General features: G+C 39.1%; 1 long non-coding RNA gene across 3 annotated transcripts in view; it reads left to right on the top strand.

Moving 5' to 3' along the window:
* The first annotated feature begins 383 nt into the window (after positions 1–383).
* The window catches only part of LOC109551884 (uncharacterized), a 32,538-nt gene continuing 21,181 nt past the window's right edge, over positions 384–11,740 (top strand). Inside the window, exons 1-2 of one of the 3 annotated variants that reach the window (XR_002178571.2) lie at positions 384–622; positions 5,759–5,874. This is a non-coding gene — a long non-coding RNA (uncharacterized lncRNA). The remainder of the gene's footprint in view (positions 623–5,758; positions 5,875–11,740) is intronic. The other 2 variants (XR_002178570.3, XR_002178569.3) reach the window with 2 other exon arrangements.

Below are 11,740 nucleotides of genomic sequence, written 5' to 3'. Positions count from 1 at the left end.
AAGTTGCAGAGAGGAGTCAGTTAAATAACAGTCCAAGGCAGTATGAGATTAAGTTCTAAACTATACCAATAATAGTCATTAATTTCAGAAAACTGATGTGGGCAATAGCAGTTGAGGAGCGTTCAGAAGAAAGGAGGTGAATTTGAGCTGAACTTGAAATGGGAGGATGAAGGTGGGAGGGAAAGGCTTTCCAGCAGGAAGAAGTGCAGAAAGCTAAAGATGTTTGAGGTACAACTAATTTGGAGTAATAAGAGGTGGGGTTGGGTGAATAAGGGGAGGCGTAGTATCAGGAGAGTTTCCAGTTAGTCACGGGAGTTTACCAGAAATTGGGCAATCACTGGAATTTTCTGAACAATGAAATGACAGGTTGAAATCAGAGTCTTAGTCCATAGACATTATACGTGATAGGGTGAAGAGAGAAGAAAGCTCAGATAGGAAATTATTGCTAGAGTGAACCATCCAGCTCAAAAGTGCTGGACTGGCAAAGAGCCAGAAGTAAAGCACGTTGTAGGAAGTTGTGCTCTGGCGACACATAAGGAAACCTGAAACTTAAGCCATTTCAAGTGAGGTGACAGACCTTCCAAGAGAATAACAGCATCACACAACAGCCACTGATTTAATGGTAAGTATGGTTCTTTCTCTTGAGTAAACTTGTTAATATAATTCTGTGCTAAATATACCTGTGAGATGTGTTTGTTCCCAGGGGGTAAAAAATCTCCTGGTTTGCTGTAATAGAGATTCTTAGGTATAACAAAGACAAAGAGGGATATTTTTCTTGATCAGAACATCTTGGACCATCAATAGGAAGCACAGACTGTGAGCTTGTTAAGGTCACGATTCCTGGCTCATTCATTTTGGAACCCACAATGTCTAAAAGGTACTCAACAGATGTTTGTTAAATGAATTAATAAATTAATTCCAATAACTGAGTAGTTAGGGAAAAAATATTTAGTTCTGGAATATCAAAGTGATATAAAGCAAAGTATACTGAATGATTTCAGTAGATCCTAAGCTATGCAATAAGACCACTGGTCACCATCCTTTAGACTCAGGACACTCTCTGTTGTGTGCCTCTCAGAACTCTTCAAGGTTCAGTCTGATTGGAGGACAGTAAGCCTTGCCAATCTGTTGCCTTAATTATTTCTACACTGATGGAGCCATCAGGTGGGTCCTAGAATCTACTCTCATTGTTAAAAGGGCAGCTTTCTACTTTCTCAAAATCATAAATCTAGTATATTGTAAATTATTATGCTTAAAAAGCAGTTTCCTTCTGGTTAACTATCATTCCAGAATTTCCAGACCAGACTTTAGGCAAAGAAAAAACAGACTTCAGGCAAGCTTTTTCCAGTGCTGACCAGGATTATATATTTTATCACCTCGTAAAGAAATTCATCAGGAACAATGTCATATTACATATTTCCAACTTTTCTTGAAAATTTCTCAAACAGATGTCAGTTGTGGACTAAGTTATATGAACACAGTTTTAATTTCTGGCTACTTATGCTTATACAGAACCGAACTCAAAGCCACCGTGAGAGTTAGGATCCATAAAAATGATCTCTTTCTTGAAAAAGTCAAAGTATGTAAAGCATCCATATGTTCTGAACTGTACACTAAAAATGGTTAAGATGATAAATTTTATATGTGTATTTTACCACAACCAAAAAAAATGGGAAAGAAAGACTGCATGGGGAGGCGTTTGTTAACAGCTACTTCATAGATTTTTCTAGGCTAAACCATCACAGTTGTGTTCAATGGCAAAATCTTGGCATTTGCCCTTTTATCTATATTAGAATAGATCCAAAATTCTTTTCTGAGGAAAATCTTGACTTAGCCCACAAATATTTCCTTAGCTCCCATCTGTTTCCTTAACTTTTATGAAACCACGTTAACTCCATCCCCATTTCTGCTGAGTCCTAATGGATGTGAGTATGCCCTAACTTGCCAACACGCCTTTCTGATTTGCAGATTTATCAGAAATTCTCAACTGGGAGGAGAAATATTAATGGAGGATTTCCTGAGGACTGTGTACTGTCTTCTGGTGATGTCAATTTTATTTTTAGATTAAAGAAAAATGATCAGGAATCTGTCTTTAGATAGTCTTGTTTTGGCTCCTGCTGTGGTTACTTTTACTGAACTGCAGTTTAGGATCATATGAACAGCATAAGTCTAGAGACGGTAGGAGAGGCAGCCTCAGGAACCCCACGACTGCTTTTGCTGTGGAGGTGCAACTGGGAACACCGCTCACTCATCACACTGTGTTCTCTTGACGAGAGCCTGCAGAAATTCATTACCACAAATGACTCTGCTTCTCTTGAGCAACTAGTTTGTTTCATAAGCTTGTGAGCATTATGTAATTGAATGTGCTTCCTTCTGTCCTTGTGTTGGTACTTAAAAAATTCAGAGCCTTTTTTATGGCAAATGCCCAGACTCTACAGTGTACACTTTGTGAATTACTCTTACCCTGACTTCTCATTTTGTCTACTTTTAGTTTCCCTTTGGCTGGTTACTCCACCTCCTTTATATATTATACTTTGTATATATTTTTAAGCCACCTTCAATCTTTTCTGAATAGAAGGAATAAAGGAAAACATAAGACAATCATTCATTTTATAAGTCATAAAGATTAGTTTTAAAATAACGATGAGCTCCAGATAATCTAATCGGAAGATTATGTGATTTCTTTACCACTACCACAATGACATATGTTTTTCACTACTTTACAATGAGTATAGATGTTAATTTGTATGAGTAGGAGATTAAACTGGAAGGAAACAAAACAACGAGTAAAGGCTGAAGCCAGGTTAGGCAGTATGTGAAAGGAGGAAAAAAACTGTGAGCAAGAAAACACGCTGAGTCAAAGAGAGAGCTGTTTGTTAAGGTTGCAAGAAGTAGAATGGGTTGGAAGTTGAATATTGAGAAATACTAATTCAAAGAGATTTCTGTATGGGAAACAGGAAGAAAGTGGCTGCTTGTTTGAGGGGTTTTTGGTAATAGCTTTCCACTAAGGAAGGGTCTGGGAGATTCACAGTAATAACAGCCAGGGGATATCAGAGAGCAGGTGAGGGTGCAGTGGGGCAGAATCCTGGATAATCCTGGATAACAGGTATAAAGCCTGTTGCTGCTTAGTGCTCAGGAAGGCTGAGAAGAAGTTCTCTGGGATGGACTGAAGACAGTGGCTGGGTTGGTTTGGGATCAGGGGAGATAGGATGCTGGGGCAGAAACAGAATGCAGCCAGGAGGAGAAGCCACACTTCTCCGGGAGTCAGGTGAGAGAAAGATCTCAACTGAAGACATCTGAGATCTGGCAGTGGCCCTACAAGAACCCAGAGTAGGAAATCATTGGGTAGCCTAGGGCCTGGCACACAGTATGTGTTCAGAAATTTTGGGGCTGCATTGGGTCTTCGTTGCGGCGCGCGGGCTTTCTCCAGTTGCAGCAAGTGGGAGCTACTCTTTGTTGCGGTGTGTGGGCTTCTCATTGTGGTGGCTTCTCCTGTTGCAGAGCACGGGCTCTAGGCGCATGGGCTTCAGTAGTTGTGGCATGCAGGCTCAGTAGCTGTGGCTCGCGGGCTCTAGAACACAGGCTCAGTAGTTTTGGTGCACGGGCTTAGTTGCTCCGCGGCATGGGATCTTCCCGGACCAGGGCTCAAACCCGTGTCTCCTGCATTGGCAGGCGGATTCTTAACCACTGCACCACCAGGGAAGCCCCAGAAATTCTTCTCTTACATAAATAAAGCTGTACCAAAATGAACTCTGTATCTATGTTACTGTGATTGCCCACTTGCCTGTGGTTAATATCCTGACATGGCTCTCACAGCAAGACAGCCATTTGTTGTACATATATGACAAGATCTGGATGAGTCAGCCTTCGGAAGTGACTCCCTACAGAGGAGAGGAAAGAGGTGAATGAGGCTGTGGTCTCAGCCGCTTGTGGGTCATTTCACATGCAGCATGTACCTCTGTTTGGAAATCTCTTCTGATATCCTCTACCGTCTTACTTGACTAATTCTGTTACCGAGTCCAAGCTGCCAGTGAATCAGAGACGAGGTGCTGAGGCAAGGAATACGACTTTATTCAGAAAGCCCGCAGACCGAGAAGATGGCAGACTAAAGTCTCAAAATAACCATCTTATCGGAGTTTGGATGCCAGTTTCTTTTATAGCACAGAGAATGGGAGGAGATGAGGAAGTAAAGTAAAAAGGCCATAAGTTTTGCACATATCACCTGGAATGGCCAGCCTCGGGGAGGGGATGTGTTCATTTCTTCTTTCTTGTAGCCATCCACAGTTGGAGAGGGTCCGGATGTTTGACTGAACAAAGGCACTTTGGTTTAACATTCAGGCAGAGGGGCAGGGTTCCCCGAGGCAGGCCATTATGTATAGACAGTATCCTTTTAGTGAACAAAAGCAGCGGAAAGCAAAGGTTAAGGTAAAAGAAACAGATCCAACATGTAGTCAGGTTTGGCTCTTCCCTGTTACAATTCTTCTTCATCATTTAAGTCTCAGCTTAAAAGTTACCTTTCAGAGAAGGTCAGGTCCCCTTGTAGAGCTGTGTTAAGACATTTATAAATCCTACGCACTTAAAAGATCTCAGTGGCTGCCAGCCCCCAACTAAATATGAATTCAAACACACACAAAAAAGTGTGAAACATTTACCATTTTTTTTGAAATAACATACAGCAAAATGTATACATATCCTGAATAACTTCTTTTTAGATTTTCTTCTGATTCAAATTATCCCCCTCTGTCTCTGTCTCATACATGCTGCCCTATTCTCTCTCTCTTTTTTTTTTCCTTGAGCCTCTGCTGGTGCCGCAAACAAGTGCTGAGTCAGCCGTCCAGGTAATTTTGCACTCTCCCCATTAAGCATTCCCAGTGTCCCATACCTCTCCAAGTACTGTACACACTGGTAGTCATGTAATTGCTTGCAGAAATCTCTTTAATGTCTGTCTTCCCTATGACACTGTATTCTTCTGTAGGTCAGGGTCTCAGTTTGTGTAGCTCAAGAGCTCAAGTATTTGTTTGACCAGCTATTTTGTAAAATGTAAACAACTTTTAAGTGACTAATGAAGAAATCAGGGAATCTTCTAGAGTGGTGAATTGGACTTTTATGAGTCAAAAAGGGATAAAAGAAGATGATGACTTACTAGGTGAGAAAGACAAATGAAATAAGAGGTATTGTCTTCTACAGTAGTGATTTCCTCAAAGACTTTATAGACTAATGTTACTATTCTGGTAATTCATTTCCTCTAGATAATTCCTAGTCAAATACATCATAAATCTGTCATTACAGTCAATATATCATTGATAGTTTTATAAGACCCATTCATAAAATCTTACTAAGGACTTTCCTATTCTGGCCCAGATGCTACATTCTACCTCTTTCCTTCCACCCTCACCTCTTCTGCCACCATTCAGTTATTTAACAAATGTTTTTTGAACATTAAGCAAATGCTAGTCATTGTGCTAGGTGCCTGGGCTAACATTCCCACACACCTTGCACTCAGGGAGTTCATAGTTTAAGGCCTGGGCACCATCTTAGAATGAAGTTATTAAAGTAACACAATTTTATGTCTGTCATCTTAAATATAATAAAAGTATTATATGTGAAAGTATTCAGAAATTACTGGTACATAGAGTAAAGAAGGTCTGTAAGAAGATAAAATTTAAAAATTTCGTAGTTCTGTCACCTCCAACTTCAGACCTGCTTGTTCACTGACCAGATCCTCAAAATTTCAACTGGGACGTGGTAACTTTTTTAGATGGAGCAATGCTTCTTGCCAATCATCGTATACATATTCAGTGACCTTGCATGAAGAAACATCCTGTCTGCAGAAAAGGAGACTGCACCTCATCTACACAAGGCAGGGCTGATAAGGTTTGTCAGTGTGTATGTGTATTTATGCATGTATGTGTGTATCTATGTGCCAAGAGGGGAGGAGATGGGGAGGTGATGGGTACATGTTTTATTACTTAGCTCATTCGATTTTTATCCAGTTATTGATGAGTGTAAAGTCATAGCCTCAACCTTCAGAGGTGGTTGTTAGCTTTACACAGAAGAAAACTTTATCCCATGACCATAGCTTGCATTTCCAGCCCCAAAACAGGACAGGAGAGAACAGGTATTTCAGTGAATTCACCAGCATGACCAGAAATTCAATTCAGTCATATAATGGCAGATCAATATTATCATTGTAAACAAAGGGGAGATTACTGTTAGATGCATCACTCTGCGGCTTTCCACTGTCCTGTGGAAAAAAAGAGGAAAAAAATCCCCTCACAATCTCAATAGGAAAGTAAACAACTTTTCAAACACGCACATATGTGTATGTTTTCCTCTGTATTATTATATGTTGTTTTTATTAATGTATCTTTACAGAAAGATGTAAATCTAATTTAACCTTGAATAATATAATACTGCATGTGAATTCTTATGAATAGGCCTTAGTCCAACTCAGTAATTAATGACAGCTTTAAAGAATATAAGTGCTCCACAAGGTTGCATTAGAATTCTGAATGGCATCTTGTTTTTACTTTACTGAATTGTTTTGATATGCCAGACAAGAAAATGCAACTTTTCTCCTGTGTTAATTAATTAAATAGTATATTGGGAGAGATACCAGTTTTTAGGTTGCATCCATCGGTTTTAGCTCCATCTGTTGCGTTTTATCAAGTTGCTATTTAAACTCTGATACAGTACTTCATTTGTAGTTTCGATATTGTCCCCATTATCTTCCCTAAAATGAAAACTCCACTACTGATCCCTAAACATGCTCTCATGTTCCTCAGCATCAGGGTGGGTGTGCTGGTCCAGTACCAGAAAGAACCTCTTCTTCTTTGAGGCTGGATCATGGACACATGAATGTCTCAGAGTCTTAATAGTTCTCATAGGGGCTCTTTGTAGAACATACAGGTGGCATTTGTCTCCGGTTGGAACCTGGGAGTCTCTTTTTCCTGGATTTCCCTTCTTCCTCTTGCCCTGTCTGCCCTTTCCCAGAATCCCAGTTTTGGGCCTCTCCCTGCCCCTTGGGTCAGAGTCCAAAAAGATGCATCACTGAATCCAACTTGGGAGAATGACAGAAAGTACTTGTGTTCTTCAAAGTGGGGCACTTGCTGCTATTGATCACCAGTTTTAATATAACTTTGATGCTTATTAATTTTACTATTTATTTAAATAGTTTACTATTTATTTAATATTATCGATAATTAATAATAATTACCAGAAGTGAGCAAATACAGCCTGCTCTTTAATTCCTCTTTATTCACCTGTCTCGAATTTCTAAATATGCTTAATTAGATTAAATGTGGCTACTTATAGAAAGATGCAGTTTAACTGTGATGCAATAAGCACACTATTTAACACTATACATTCTTGTAACTAATAGAGAAGCTTTCTTATAACAAATTTAATTATTAATAAATGGGGACATCTCCTCAATACGGTGCTCAGAGAAAATAATTGTGGAGTAAAAGACATCTTTTGTGAATATACAGTGCCGAGGGGCTCAAAGTCTGTTACTCCTTTGTATATATTTTTTCTCCAACAATATCATCTCTGTGGATAAGAGAAGATCTTCAACATCTTGCTCTCACCTATCTTTCTTCTCTGTAACCCCAATTAGTTTCAGTTTCCTTCTCTGCAAGCAATTACCTTTATTTCCTTATTCAGAGAGTGAGGTCTTTGAAAGCCAGTGAATCAACAGAAGCCAGAAAATCATGTATCACACTGTATATTTAATAATGGTGTACAATCTGATTACTGTGAGTACAGTTTTCAACGGTTTTCTATTTTAAAAGAATTTTATGTGATAGCAACCTTTGTTCTCTCAGGATTACTTGAGTGGAAAAACCCCTTTAAGGCTAAAACAGAACTCATGGTATAATACTGATTCAGCGGTAATGCAAATTAGCTTTGAACTTACCATCAAAATGTGGGGGAAAAAGTGAATCAAAACTGAAAGTAAGACCCTCAGTTCTGGCCCTGGGCTTCCTTAGGTGGTTGATGCCCTTGGACACACTTCCCTCATAGCAATGGTGAGGACCGCTACCTTACGGGGTAAAGAAAATAATCTGCTGACTTTTACTATTGTACCTGAAACAAAGCTAAGAGGAAAATAATGTTGATTTTACATGTAGGTAAGTTCAATAGAATTTCACTTCATCTCACCTACATTCCAAACCACTAGAGCACTAACTGTTCACTGGAGACTTTAAGGTCATTGTAAAATGAGATGACAGTTTGGTAATTAACTGATTTAAGGTTGAATGCCAAGACACAGCTGAGGCTCAAAGCCCACAAACCTCGAATCCACTAAATTATCCTGTTTTGAATGTCTACTTCAGGAAAAATAAGCAGATGATTTTAAGATAGCTATTTCATTTTGTATGACCACAGTCTGAGGAAATGTTAAACTGTGTAGTCTAAGAAAGCTTTCAGAAGACTCAAGATGTGAGCTGATGTATTTCATTAAGGAAAGATCATTACCTCCTTGCTAATTCATCCAAAAATATGATTTATCTTTAATATAAACTCCCAGATATGAAAAAATACACCATTGGATTTTAAATTATCAATAACAGTTAATCAATATTCAGGTTGCTTCAAGGATGCTAGAATTGATTCGATTATTTTATCACTTCCTTTATATTGTGCCTTCTCTGGATTTACAGTCAGGAATTTGTCAGATACAATTATATTTATAAATTTAATTTTCTTTTGCACTATTTGACAAACTAGGTGTATTCCCAGATTATAAAAAATTTCTTTGGATTTATTCTTTGTTTTTCTTAAAATCGTTCACTAGTTTTCATGTTATTTCCCACAATCTACAACATGAGTACAGTAATCATTTAGGAGCTAGAAAAGCTGTGATTATACACTGTTTGCTTGGCCCTGATTGATTTTTTAATCCACTGCATCCAATTTAATTCACACACTTTGGTATTCAGCCCAACCAAGAATCTTAAGTTACAAAAGTAACATTTTATATACTTTTAAACTGTGTTTACTTTTATATAATTTTAATGCCCAAAATCCAAATACCAAATGTTGAAAACTTTTGGCATTGTATTTTGCTTCTCTACTTTTGCGCCTCATCTACTATTTCTTTCTCTCCACTTCTGATAAAAAGCTAGCCTCCAATTTAGCAACCTAAATGTCTAGGTCATTACCCAACACCATCCTTAATAGTAAAGGAAATGCAAATGCTATTATTACAGTGCTATGTATCTTTTAAAGGCTGTTGCTTAGCACCCACATGTGAATCAACAAATCTGCCAACTACAAAGTTCACTTTTATTTAACAAAATGCAGTAGGCCTCCCAGGATTGGATATCCCTCACCCCTGTGCCAAAGCAGGAAAATTTGATTAGGCGAAAAGCAGAAATTCCCTGGATGTGGTGAGAGAAGCAGTACATGTTATCCATATGTAGCATTAGGAAGACCTTTGGAAGATATATATGTGTGGCATCCGGGTCAGGGCCAGGAAATTTTCTTAGCTGAGGTCCTAGTCTGGCTCTTTTTTTGGGACAGCAGAAATGTGCATGCATTTCTGCTTCCTGGTCCATTCAAGTTTGCAGTGGGACTTTTGGCTCTATCTGAACCCCGTGGGACCAGTGGAGGTGTCAGCCTGCAGCAGCACTAAGCAACCTCATCCCAAAGCAGCAGCAGGGAAGAGATACCTGCCTGTTCTCTCTCCGGGGTTCTGAGCAACACCTGTGGCCCTAAGGCTGTGTGTGGCCACACAGCTCTCTGGTGATAATTAATCCTGGGTCTTACATTAGCATTTAGGAAGGGATGCAGCCTGCCCCATGGTCACCTTTTCACAGGTTCAAGGTGGCTGCAGGCAAGGATCTGAGCTCAGAGAGTAGTAGGAACACACCTGAAGCTGGAGCTTTCCTCACCATTCCATGCAGGGAGATCAGAATTAGTGGGGGGGGGGGGGGGGCAGCCAAATTAGGAGCTATTGTGGTTGCTGAGGCCTGGAGCAAGTGGGCTGGGAATCCCCTGGGACCCTGATGGAAGGCAGAAGGGACTTGGAAGCGGAGGACTGAATCACTAGCAAGTACCCCAGAGAGGCCCAGAACTGGTGATGATTGTATGATCCTCATTTCTTTGCATTGTTTTTTTCCCCCTGGGAACCTGAGAAGTATCTATTAAAAAAAAAAAAAAAAAGAAGTCACCCAAGTTGTGGGAAGTTCTGCTGTCTTTAGGGCCATACTCTTAAGACTAAATTGTCCAGTCACACACAGTCACGAAAATACTCCCAGATGGCGAGTTGCCTCCTTGTCCTTTGTGAGAGACCGTCAAACATGCACAAGAGCAGCCATCATTTCAACATATATTAAGTGAGGGCCTACTATGTGCTAGGAGCTGTATTTGCTACCACACAGATCAAGGGAGGTGGGGCAAGTGAGGCCTGTTTCACCTGAAGACAGAAAAGGAAGTTAACTTCTGGATGTCATCCCTGTGCATCCACCATTCTGTTTATATTCTGTAACTGACCTGGAGTGCACTGTGCTCACTAGTAAGGGTGTAGACAATTTAGAATAGAAAAGGTTTGTTTGACATTTATAAATGCAGAGGAGATTATCTGGGGAAGACTTGGAGAATTTAACTGTTTCCTAGAGTCTTCTCCAAATGTTCCAGATTAGAAAACATTTCATTAATATTTTGAAGTTGATCAGACTGGGGATGTTCAATTTAGCAAACCTCCCAAAAGACTGATATATGAGATCAGAAAGGTACTTTATTAATTTACAATGAGAAGTAAAACCTTCAGGGATTGGGGAGACCATTGTTTAAGTTTTCTTCCTCTCATTCTCTGAATGGAAACCCCATAAGAAACCAAACAATCAGAATATACCTTGAAGAGTAGGTATTTATGAGAGACATATTTAATGGCATTATGTTCAGACAGCCCAATGCATGCATTTCTGCTCTAAGAAAATACCTACCAGGCAGACCAGATACTAAGTAGAAGCTGGCTGGGTTTTCTTTCCTCAAGACACAAATTGACTGGACTCTGTCAATGTTTACACTGTGAATCTCATTTTCCTATATTTTGGGGGCAGACCAAATCTCACTACCATTCTTACCTTTACTCTATTAATTAGGTAGCAGGCTATTTTGTTTCTTTAAGGTGCATCTCAGTGTTGATCTTTGTTTTAAAACCCAGAGGGCAATCTTATTTCTCATTCTTCAAGAGTCTCTCCTTATGGCATGTACTACTACTTGTGAGTGATTACTAAACTTTTAGCTATTAATTATTTTGACTTCATTTCCAGTTTTACGTTAGTTTCAGAAATGGAAGAAATAGCATGGAGAGTGCATCATTAACAAGCTAGGTTTAAAGTTAGGGTTTCCTAATGCCTAATCTTTTGATAAGTTCACTAGTTTTTGAAAGCTAATTCCATGTTATTATTACTTTTTTAATTAGCAGGCTTATTATTTAATTGGGCACTAAGGTGCCGATTAAAGAAAGAAAACTCTATTGTATACTAAGGAAAACAATTGATTAAATTTCCTAGAAGTCATTGTGTATTCTACTGTTTGGAGATTAAGTAGAAGTAAAATCAGTTAAAAACATTTAAAAAAATTTCCTAGAAGTAAAATCCATGGGAGATACAACATCATTGTCAACTGGGCATTCTCTCATTGTGTCTGTGTCTCTATGGGTTAAGAAAATTGCCAAAGCCAGTACACTGTTCAAAATGGATAAGCAAAAATCCTTGTCAGTTTTAAA

Source organism: Tursiops truncatus, chromosome 4 (assembly GCF_011762595.2).
Source record: "Tursiops truncatus isolate mTurTru1 chromosome 4, mTurTru1.mat.Y, whole genome shotgun sequence".
Taxonomy (NCBI): domain Eukaryota; kingdom Metazoa; phylum Chordata; class Mammalia; order Artiodactyla; family Delphinidae; genus Tursiops; species Tursiops truncatus.
The sequence above is the reverse complement of the archived record's forward strand: the minus strand, read 5'-3'. Positions and strand labels throughout refer to the sequence as shown.